This window comes from Lithobates pipiens, unplaced genomic scaffold (assembly GCF_037356315.1).
Source record: "Lithobates pipiens isolate NorthernLeopardFrog02 unplaced genomic scaffold, aLitPip1_a1.2 Scaffold_23, whole genome shotgun sequence".
Classification (NCBI taxonomy): domain Eukaryota; kingdom Metazoa; phylum Chordata; class Amphibia; order Anura; family Ranidae; genus Lithobates; species Lithobates pipiens.
Window position 1 is genome coordinate 324,761,741 of NW_027507785.1, and position 12,071 is coordinate 324,773,811.

A 12,071-nucleotide genomic window follows, 5' to 3' on the forward strand; every position below is an offset into this window, starting at 1 on the left:
CCCCATGCGCTAAGGCACCCCAATGCATTAAAGCAACATAGGTCAATAAGGTACTACAATGCATGTAGGCACCCCATGGCACTAAGGCACTTCTGCGCACAAAGACACCCCATGGCACTATGGCACCCCAATACTCTAAGGCACCCCAATACACTAAGGCAAAGGCACCTCAGGGCACTAAGGTACCCAAGACGCTAATGCACCCCAATGCATTAAAGCACCCCAGAGGACTAAGACATCCCAATGCACTAAGGCACCCCAGCGCACTTAAAGCACCCCAAAGCTCTAAGGCACCCCATTGCATTAAGGGAACCCAGGGAACAAAAACACCCCAAAGTACTAAAGCACCCCAATGTACTAAGGCACCCCAGGCCACTAAGACACCCCAATGCATCAAAGCACTCCAAAGCTCTAAGGCATCCCCAAGCACTAAGGCACCCCTGGGTACTAAAACACCCCAGTGCATGAAGCACCCCAAAGCACTAAGGCACCCCAGTGCATTAAAGCACTCCAAAGCTGTAAAGCATCCCAAAGCACTAAGGCACCCCTGGGTACTAAAACACCCCAATGCTCTAAGGCACCCCAGTGCATTAAAGCACCCCAAAGCGCTAAGGCACCCCAGTGCACTAAGGCACCCCAGTGCATTAAAGCACCCCAAAGCACTAAGGCACCCCAGTGCATTAAAGCACTCCAAAGCTGTAAAGCATCCCAAAGCACTAAGGCACCCCTGGGTACTTAAACACAGACCCCAATGCATTAAGGCACCCCAGTGAATTAAAGCACCCCAAAGCACTAAGGCACCCCAGTGCACTAAAGCACCCCAAAGTCCCCCAAAGCACTAAGAAACCCCAGTGCACTAAAGCATCCCAAAGCACTAAGAAACCCCAATTCATCACATGGCAGTAGGACACTCCAAGGCAGGAAGGTGGCAATCCCCCCATGGGAGACAGACAGGAAGGTGGACTCCCGGCCAAACGGGTCTCAGGACTAGTGATGGACGAACTTCCGACGGGACGTTTCGCGAACGCGAAACGCGAACGGGCACAAACGTTCGCGAAAACGACCGTTCGCCGCGGGCTCCATTGACTTCAATGGGAGGCGAATTTCGCAAACCTTTAGGTCGAATTTGCGGCCACGGGGTAATTATTAGGGGGTAGCACGTAGTCCCACCACCTGGACAATAGCATAATACATGTATGAGGTGAATTTGGGATCGATAACTACAAGCATTTTTTTTTTATTTGGGAAATTGTTCTGACAATTCAGGACTATGGAGCTAATGAAGGCAATGGAGGAGAGGGAAGGTCAGGGACCAGGGTAGGCAAACAAGAGGGTGCAGGAGATACAGAGCACTGACAGCAGCACCGTAATACAGAGCACTGACATCAGCACCGTGACATACAGCGCTGACAGCAGCTCCGTGACATACAGCGCTGACAGCAGCTCCGTGACATACAGCGCTGACAGCAGCTCCGTGACATACAGCGCTGACAGCAGCTCCGTGACATACAGCGCTGACAGCAGCTCCGTGACATACAGCGCTGACAGCAGCACCGTGACATACAGCGCTGACAGCAGCTCCGTGACATACAGCGCTGACAGCAGCTCCGTGACATACAGCGCTGACAGCAGCTCCGTGACATACAGCACTGACAGCAGCTCCGTGACATACAGCGCTGACAGCAGCTCCGTGACATACAGCGCTGACAGCAGCACCGTGACATACAGCGCTGACAGCAGCTCCGTGACATACAGCGCTGACAGCAGCTCCGTGACATACAGCGCTGACAGCAGCTCCGTGACATACAGCACTGACAGCAGCTCCGTGACATACAGCGCTGACAGCAGCTCCGTGACATACAGCGCTGACAGCAGCACCGTGACATACAGCGCTGACAGCAGCTCCGTGACATACAGCGCTGACAGCAGCTCCGTGACATACAGCGCTGACAGCAGCTCCGTGACATACAGCGCTGACAGCAGCACCGTAAGCAGCCCCAGGAGGAAGTCAGCACAGCACAGGGATGGTGTGATCCCCTCATAATAAGAACCCCCAGGAGGAAGTCAGCACAGCACAGGGATGGTGGGAGCCCCTCATAATAAGAACCCCCAGGAGGAAGTCAGCACAGCACAGGGATGGTGGGAGCCCCTCATAATAAGAACACCCAGGAGGAAGTCAGCACAGCACAGGGATGGTGGGAACCCCTCATAATAAGCAGCCCCAGTAGAAATATGACACCGCTCAACCTCTTCAAAGAGGAGGGTAGGGGCATATAGTACGGTGTGCTTTTTTGGGTCAGGGAAGTGAGCCAAATGAATTAAGAAGGTCTGTGTGCTTGATTCCAAAAATTGTTTATAGACATATACATGGTCTACTGATCACATGTGTTGAATTCCTCCGAGATCCATGCCTCATTCATTTTTAGAAATGTGAGGTAGTTAACACTGTCGTGAGCTAGGCGAGTACGCTTATCGGTCACAATCCCCCCTGCTGCGCTGAACGTCCTTTCGGACAGGACACTGGATGAGGGGCAAGCCAACAGTTCGATTGCAAATTGGGCAAGCTCTGGCCAGAGGTCAAGCCTGCCCACCCAGTAGTCTAGGGGTTCATCACTCCTCAGAGCGTCCACATCGGCCGTTAACCCAATGTAGTCGGACACCTGACGGTCTAGGCGTTCCCTGATGCTGGATCCGGATGACACCTGTCGATGGGTCGGCTGAAAGAATGACCTCATATCCGAAGTCACCAACACATCTTCAAACCGGCCTCTTCTTGCAGGCGCTGTTGGATTGGTACCCGCAAATCCTTCTCTGGGAGTGGGAATTGCTCCTCTGCCAGCGCACGCAAAAGCAGAATGCAGCATTTCTCGAAGCAAGGCCTGGAAGTGCTGCATTCTGACAGCCCTCTGCGACGGCGGTAACATTTCCGCCATTTTGTGTTTGTACCGGGGATCTAAGTACGTTGCCACCCAGTACTGGTCCTTGACCCTCATGCTTTTTATACGGGGGTCCCTATTAAAACACTGGAGCATGAAGGCCCCCATTTGCACTCAAGCGGAAGGTATGTGGTGGTGGTGGTGTTGTTGGTGGTAGTGTCTTTGGGGGTGCACATAGCAGAGAGTGAAGAAGAGGGTGCAGATCGAGAGGATGAGGAGGGTGCAGAAGAATAAGGCTGAGTGAGCCACTCAACCAAGTCTGGTGCGTCCTTTAAAGTAATTGAACGCACCTTCTGCAACTTCCCACTTTGGCTCAAGGCTGTTGCTCCTGCCCTACCCCTACCACCCCTGCGGAAGGGCCTGCCTCTTCCTCTGCCTGTCATTTTTTAAATCACCCTGTGACAAAACTCTTAGTCCCTATACCGCTGAAGGACTGCTGCAGTATAGGGCAGCGGTCAGCAGTAGTGCACGTCAACCCTATGTATTGTGGACCGATAGCGGTCCTTACAGAACAGCAGACTGTACTGCACTCAGGCCTATGTACCGTAGCACCCTATACCAAGTTACCAGTCCTTATAAGAACTTTTGTGGACCAAGCAGGTTGTGTGTTAGTGATTAGCAGACTGTACGTCAGTCCCTATACCAATGAAGGACTGCTGCAGTATAGGGCAGCGGTCAGCAGTAGTGCACGTCAACCCTATGTATTGTGGACCGATAGCGGTCCTTACAGAACAGCAGACTGTACTGCACTCAGGCCTATGTACCGTAGCACCCTATACCAAGTTACCAGTCCTTATAAAAACTTTTGTGGACCAAGCAGGTTGTGTGTTAGTGATTAGCAGACTGTACGTCAGTCCCTATACCAATGAAGGACTGCTGCAGTATAGGGCAGCGGTCAGCAGTAGTGCACGGCAACCCTATGTATTGTGGACCGATAGCGGTCCTTACAGAACAGCAGACTGTAACGCACTCAGGCCTATGTACCGTAGCACCCTATACCAAGTTACCAGTCCTTATAAGAACTTTTGTGGACCAAGCAGGTTGTGTGTTAGTGATTAGCAGACTGTACGTCAGTCCCTATACCAATGAAGGACTGCTGCAGTATAGGGCAGCGGTCAGCAGTAGTGCACGGCAACCCTATGTATTGTGGACCGATAGCGGTCCTTACAGAACAGCAGACTGTACTGCACTCAGGCCTATGTACCGTAGCACCCTATACCAAGTTACCAGTCCTTATAAGAACTTTTGTGGACCAAGCAGGTTGTGTGTTAGTGTTTAGCAGACTGTGCGTCAGTCCCTATACCGCTGAAGGACTGCTGCAGTATAGGGCAGCGGTCAGCAGTAGTGCACGGCAACCCTATGTATTGTGGACCGATAGCGGTCCTTACAGAACAGCAGACTGTAACGCACTCAGGCCTATGTACCGTAGCACCCTATACCAAGTTACCAGTCCTTATAAGAACTTTTGTGGACCAAGCAGGTTGTGTGTTAGTGATTAGCAGACTGTACGTCAGTCCCTATACCAATGAAGGACTGCTGCAGTATAGGGCAGCGGTCAGCAGTAGTGCACGGCAACCCTATGTATTGTGGACCGATAGCGGTCCTTACAGAACAGCAGACTGTAACGCACTCAGGCCTATGTACCGTAGCACCCTATACCAAGTTACCAGTCCTTATAAGAACTTTTGTGGACCAAGCAGGTTGTGTGTTAGTGATTAGCAGACTGTACGTCAGTCCCTATACCAATGAAGGACTGCTGCAGTATAGGGCAGCGGTCAGCAGTAGTGCACGGCAACCCTATGTATTGTGGACCGATAGCGGTCCTTACAGAACAGCAGACTGTACTGCACTCAGGCCTATGTACCGTAGCACCCTATACCAAGTTACCAGTCCTTATAAGAACTTTTGTGGACCAAGCAGGTTGTGTGTTAGTGTTTAGCAGACTGTGCGTCAGTCCCTATACCGCTGAAGGACTGCTGCAGTATAGGGCAGCGGTCAGCAGTAGTGCACGGCAACCCTATGTATTGTGGACCGATAGCGGTCCTTACAGAACAGCAGACTGTAACGCACTCAGGCCTATGTACCGTAGCACCCTATACCAAGTTACCAGTCCTTATAAGAACTTTTGTGGACCAAGCAGGTTGTGTGTTAGTGATTAGCAGACTGTACGTCAGTCCCTATACCAATGAAGGACTGCTGCAGTATAGGGCAGCGGTCAGCAGTAGTGCACGGCAACCCTATGTATTGTGGACCGATAGCGGTCCTTACAGAACAGCAGACTGTAACGCACTCAGGCCTATGTACCGTAGCACCCTATACCAAGTTACCAGTCCTTATAAGAACTTTTGTGGACCAAGCAGGTTGTGTATTAGTGTTTAGCAGACTGTGCGTCAGTCCCTATACCGCTGAAGGACTGCTGCAGTATAGGGCAGCGGTCAGCAGTAGTGCACGGCAACCCTATGTATTGTGGACCGATAGCAGTCCTTACAGAACAGCAGACTGTACTGCACTCAGGCCTATGTACCGTAGCACCCTATACCAAGTTACCAGTCCTTATAAGAACTTTTGTGGACCAAGCAGGTTGTGTGTTAGTGTTTAGCAGACTGTGCGTCAGTCCCTATACCGCTGAAGGACTGCTGCAGTATAGGGCAGCGGTCAGCAGTAGTGCACGTCAACCCTATGTATTGTGGACCGATAGCGGTCCTTACAGAACAGCAGACTGTAACGCACTCAGGCCTATGTACCGTAGCACCCTATACCAAGTTACCAGTCCTTATAAGAACTTTTGTGGACCAAGCAGGTTGTGTATTAGTGTTTAGCAGACTGTGCGTCAGTCCCTATACCGCTGAAGGACTGCTGCAGTATAGGGCAGCGGTCAGCAGTAGTGCACGGCAACCCTATCTATTGTGGACCGATAGCGGTCCTTACAGAACAGCAGACTGTACCGCACCCAAGCCTATGTACCGTAGCACCCTAGACAGACCAAGTTACCAGTCCTTATAAGAACTTTTGTGGAACAAGTGAGTTGTGAATGATTAGCAGACTGCAGCAGAAGGGCAGCAGTCAAGTATAATATTCTTTCTATATTTGGAAGAAAGAATATTATACGTGTACAAGCCTATTACCGTACCACTGATACCAGTCCTGAAAAGAACCTTTGTGGAACTAATAGTAACAGCAAGTCTTTAAAATTATCCTCACTGCCTGACACACTGCTTCCTGCCTGTCCCTATACAAATTGGCAAAAAAGAGTAGGCTGGAACGATTAGCTGGAACAGCTCTTTTGTGGACCTGATAGTAACAGCTAATGATGATGATGATGATGATGATGAAGAAAGACTAATCTGGCTGAGCTGTCCCTAAAATAGCAGCATACAGCGCTCTGTCCCTGTCCCTTTATCTAAACTGACAAAAGAAACTCAGGCTGCTGACCTAACACCTATACCAGTCCTGAAAAGAACTTTTGTGTACCAAATAGCTAGCGTTTTCTCTGTCCCTACTCCACACAGGATCCTTTCCCTACAGTGACAGAAGAAAGAATGTAAAATGGCCACCGGATCGGGTGTATTTATAGGTTAGGGGGAATGTCCAAGTGTCCATGAGCTGTCATGTCTCAATTGGTTGTCCTGTAACACATGATAAACGTGTCACGAAAGGTTAAAGTTCTTGTATACATTAAACACGTAAGTCCGCCGGGGCGAACGACGGAAAAAGGCGTTCGAACCCGCGGACGGCGAAAGTCGGAAATTCGCCGCGAAACGACCGCCGGGCGAACCGTTCGGCCATCACTACTCAGGACCTGCTTCCTGATTGGCCGGGAGGAGAAGCAGGAAGACAATAGCAAATAATAGACATGTGCACTGCCGAAAAATGTGTTAGTTTTCGTTTCATTCATTATTTTTTTTCGGGTCATTCGTTATGATCGCAATTCGTAAATTTGAAAATTAGAAAATCTGAAAATAAGAAAGAAAATTTTAAAATTCTAAAGAATAACTAACTAATAATAACTATTACTAACTATTAAATTATAGATATTAGAATTTCCTTTCAAATTTGGCTGTTAGTGAAAGTAACGAATATGAATTTATCTGAAATGATCTGAAATAATGAATGCTGCATCGAAACAAATGGACAGGTGCAAATTAATAAATAATAATAATAGTAATAAAAAGTTTTTAATATTCCATTCATTTAGATACGGCATTCGTTATTTTGGATAATTCATAACTTCGGATAAATTCGTAGTCGTTAAGTTCACTAACAGCCAAATTTGAAAGGTAATTCCAAAACCCATAATTTTATAGTTTAGTAATAGTTAAGTTATTATTAGTTAGTTATTATTTCGCATTTTTTAATTTTCGGGGGGTTTTTTTCGGATTTTCGAATTTATGAATTTTTTTGAATTTAGGAATTTGTCGAACTTTTGAATTTACGAATATTCTGAAAAAATTGTTAAATGGGTTTTTGTTAATTCGGATATTAACGAATTTTAACTAATTTGTCTAAAATTGTTTAAAAAACGATTTTGGAACAAAACGAATATTAATTTGCTAATGTCACACAATGTGGGTGGACCCGGGGTGCAGTGCCTCAGTGCCCCATTGGAATCCATGTGTCTGACACCCTACATGTAGATTAGGGGGCCAAGAACCTGGATAGGGGGTGGGGGGGGCGGCCCCTGTGGCCCTAATGGATGGGCCACCACTGACTGAGAGGAGTACTGAGGCAAGGAGCAGCTGCTGGGATGTTTTCAGGAGGCCATGTACAGCCTCCTGCCCCCTCCCACCAGCCATGAATGGCATCTAGAGGCACAGAGACCCAGTCACGGCATCAAAGGGACTAAAATAAGGTATTAATGAAAATGCAAAGGGTTTATGAAACCAGCATGTTGATGAGGGAGAGGGGGGGGAAGCAGGGAAGGCAAAATATAAGCTGATTAAACTTCATATGCGGAGGACTTTTTCTAATAAGCCGGCTCTCAGATGACTATTCCGTACAGTTCAGCCAGGGAAAGACTAACCCAGATCAGAGTTACAGGGGGCTGAGTGCAGGAGACATGGAGTCTAGAATATTAACAGCTCAGTAATATGAGTTCCCGGCAGCCTCGGCGTGGCCCCTGCCAGGGTGACAACCTGATGTCCTCTGACTTACTGGCCTTAAATAAGCACCAAACAGCTCTGCAATGTAGAAGGAGGGCCTGCAGTCCAATCTGCTGCATCTCTGGGACCTTTCTATACAATGCCAACCTTGATATACCCGGACATCTTCTTTATTGCATTTGGGAATTAAAAATAAAATGTACTATATATAACAGTGATGGGGAACCTTGGCACCCCAGATGTTTTGGAACTACATTTCCCATGATGCTCGTGCACTCTGCGGATGTAGTTGAGCATTATGGGAAATGTGGTTCCAAAACATATGGGGTGCCAAGGTTCCCAGGGCCGTCTTTAATATTGACTGGACCCGGGGCAAACATTTTCTTGGGCCCCCTCTTCCATGCAATTTCGCTCTCTGCAAAAATCAGTTTACTGAATCAGATCAGGCAGCGATAGTGATTGGTTGCCAGAGGTTACAGTGTATCATTACCGCTCACTGACTGGCTGCTAGAGATTACAGCACACATCATGGTTCACTGTTATTTTCTAGAGGTTACAGCACATTATTCCTGCTTGTTGCTAGAGATTACTGTACATCAATACTTCTCACTGATTGAATGCTAGAGGTTACTGAACATCTATACCACTCACTACTTGGTTGTTAGAGGTTACTGCACATTATTACTGCTCACGAATTGGTTGCAAGAGGTTAGTACATCAATACTTCTCACTGATTGAATGCTAGAGGTTACTGAACATCTATACCACTCACTACTTGGTTGTTAGAGGTTACTGCACATTATTACTGCTCACGAATTGGTTGCAAGAGGTTAGTGCATAGCATTACTACTCGCTGATTGGTTGATAAAGGTTACAGCACATCATCTCCTCACTGCCTGTCTGCATATTCACATGCACCAAAAATTCAGGGTGCTGTGGCACTATGATATTTTGAAGAATCCATCTCCAATTTGCTTACTTTTGCAAAATATGATGTTAAGCTTAACGACCACAATTGTAGGTAGGACTTTCAAGCATGCTCCTTTACCTCCCCAGTGGGCAGCATTCAGCAAAAGTGATGGTGGATGTGACCTCAGGGAGACATGATATACATATGAATACCACCTCTATTTAAATATCAATGCCGCGGTCCATGGCTATTTACATATAAATGCAGGTTATTTATATGTAAACTCAGGGTCTGCAGGTGAGTCATCTGTACATGGCAATAGGGCAGAGCTGGGCAGCAGCAGCAGAAGTTTACACTGAGATATCGGGACACAGCACGGGACTAAAACTCCAAGGGATAAGGGAATTTAAATTGGGATAGTTGGCAAGTATTAGGCAGCTGCTTTGGGCCCCACTACATTGATGGGGCCCAGGGCAGCTGTTCCTTTTCCCCTGCCTTAAAAACGGTCCTGAAGGTTCTCCATCACTGATATGTGACATTTTTTAATCTTATCTTTAGACCAATTTAACCACTTAAGGACCAAGCCTCTTTTTGACGCTTGTTGTTTTTTTGGGGTTTTTTTGCTAGAAAATTACTTAGAACCCCCAAAAAAAAATTTTTTTTCCAGACACCCTAGAGCATCCTTTCTCGAAATTTTCAGCACAGAGGAACCCTTCAAATAACTTTCTGGTCTGAGGGAACCCCTGCTAAAATTCCTATAGCTACATCTCATGATACATTAATGTGATGGTCAGTGGGAGGAATTCTTCTTACACTTGTGGTCGCTGAGAAGAATTGCCCCCTTCTGGATCGCTAAAAACATCAACGGAGGGCCGTAGTTTGAGGATCCCTGCTCTAACCTCTTCCAGTCTAATGAGAACCTTTGAAGCCACAGACCGCTGACATTCTTCAATATGTGGTGGGTTATGAGGCATAGTGGGTGCAAAGATGGTGTAAGTCATAGGGCGCCAGACGCTTCTTGGATGCAAAAGAGGTTTTATTTATTTTAACAGTCCTTTTTATATTTTGCAAGGGAAAGAGGATTAGGGCCAGGACACCCTTAAGTGGTTGCAATTTCAATTGGCAGACTCCAAGACTTCAATAGGAAGACAGCCGTACAGGGAAAGGCCCCAGCAAGGTGCCACTTATGCACGTGCAGGTTTGCCGTCTCCTATGGCAACAGTATTTAACAGCGAAGTTCAACAGTTCTCTCGGCTTCACTACAATGTCCACTTGTAGCTCTTCAGCCCCTTGAGCTCTTGTTCTCTCACTGGACTCTCTAATTCACTGACTCTGAATTCCAGGAGCTCCTCAAGGCTTTGGTGGTGGTATCTCCCTCAACCATCACCCACGTTTCCCTGCTGGGTCCCTAGCTTGGCACTCCCCGATACCTTTCAAGCTTCACCCCTACTAAGAGGCTCGGTCCTTGGCTTGGCACACAAGGCTGCTCTCCAACCGTCACCTCCGCTGGTTGGGTCCCTGGCTCGATCGCCGCCTGAAGTTTCCCAATTCTCCACCGCGCCCGTTTGGTGAGAATACTTCTCCGGTACTTGCATCGGTTACTCACTGTGGTCCCTGGTAAAGGTGGTTGGACCCTTAGTGGCGACAGCTTCCCTCCTACCTCCGACCATGACAGGTTCTCCGGCCGGAAGAACTGTCACTTTTGGTTGGACTGCAAGCCGCAATCCCAACCCTGCGCTGCACTCTTACTTCTGGATACACAGCCTGTAACAAGATGCCCAATCTCTGGCCTAGCAGCCCAGGGTGTACAACACACCCAGACAGCAGTCCTGGTGGCACCGAACAGAGATCACCTGACCTTACCCAAATATATAGGTTCTCCCAGCAGGCCAAGGGATTCAAGAAAACCCCGGCCCATTGGCTGAGATATCCCATATACCCATAACTTGACCTTGAAGTGTCCTTCTCACATCTAATGCCACCACGTGCCCGGCCACCTAGTGGCAGAAGAGAAAAGTACAACAAGGCCAAACTTGGGGAGAAATCAATGAATCTCTAACAACTATCTACAGTTGCTACTCCTGACAAGGAATTTGGTGAGGAGCTCCCTGACTAAACCCCAGGGCGCTACATCTGTTTACCAAATTTTTTCAAATATTCTTCAATTCGAATATTCGTAAATTCGCAAATTCGAAATTCGAAAATCCAAAAAGCCGAAAAGTCCAAAACCTGAAATAATAATTAACTATAAAATTATAGGTATTAACATTTCCTTTCAAATTTGGCTGTTAGTGAACGTAACTAATATGAATTTATCCGAAGTTACGAATTAACCGAAATAACGAATGCTGTACCTAAAGAATGGAACGTAACAAATTAATAATAATAAGCAGCATTCGTTATTTCTGATAATTTGTGACGTCAGATAAATTCGTATTCGTTACGCTCACAATTTTTTTTCATTAATATTTTACAGATTACAAAAGAGAAAAATAAAAATAATTAATAGTTAGTTTAATATTTAGAATTTTTGTTCTTTCTTATTTGCAGATTTTCTTTCTTATTTTTTTGATTTTCAGATTATTTATTGTTAATTAGTTCCGTTCCATTTGTTAAGATGTGGCATTCATTATTTTTGATAATTTGTAACATCGGATAAATTCGTATTCGTTACTCTCACAATTTATTTTTATTAGTATTTTACAGATTACAAAAGAGAAAAAGAAAAATAATAAATAGCTAGGTATTATTTTGAATTTTCGTTCTTTCTTATTTTCAGATTTTCTTTCTTTTTTTCAGATTATTTATTAATAATTAGTTCCGTTCCATTCGTTTAGATGCGGCATTCGTTATTTCGGATAATTCGTAACGTCGGATAAGTTTGTATTTGTTACCTATAATTTGATATATATATATATATATATATATATATATATATATATATATATATAGATTTCATTATTATTATTCAATATTTTCTTTTTATTAATGATTTACAGGTTACAAAAGAGAAAAATAAAAATAATGAATAGTGAGTTATTATATAAAATTTTCAGATTTTCATTCTTTCGAATCTTCGGATTTTCGAATTTATGAATTTTCGAATTTAAAAAATTATGAATTTTC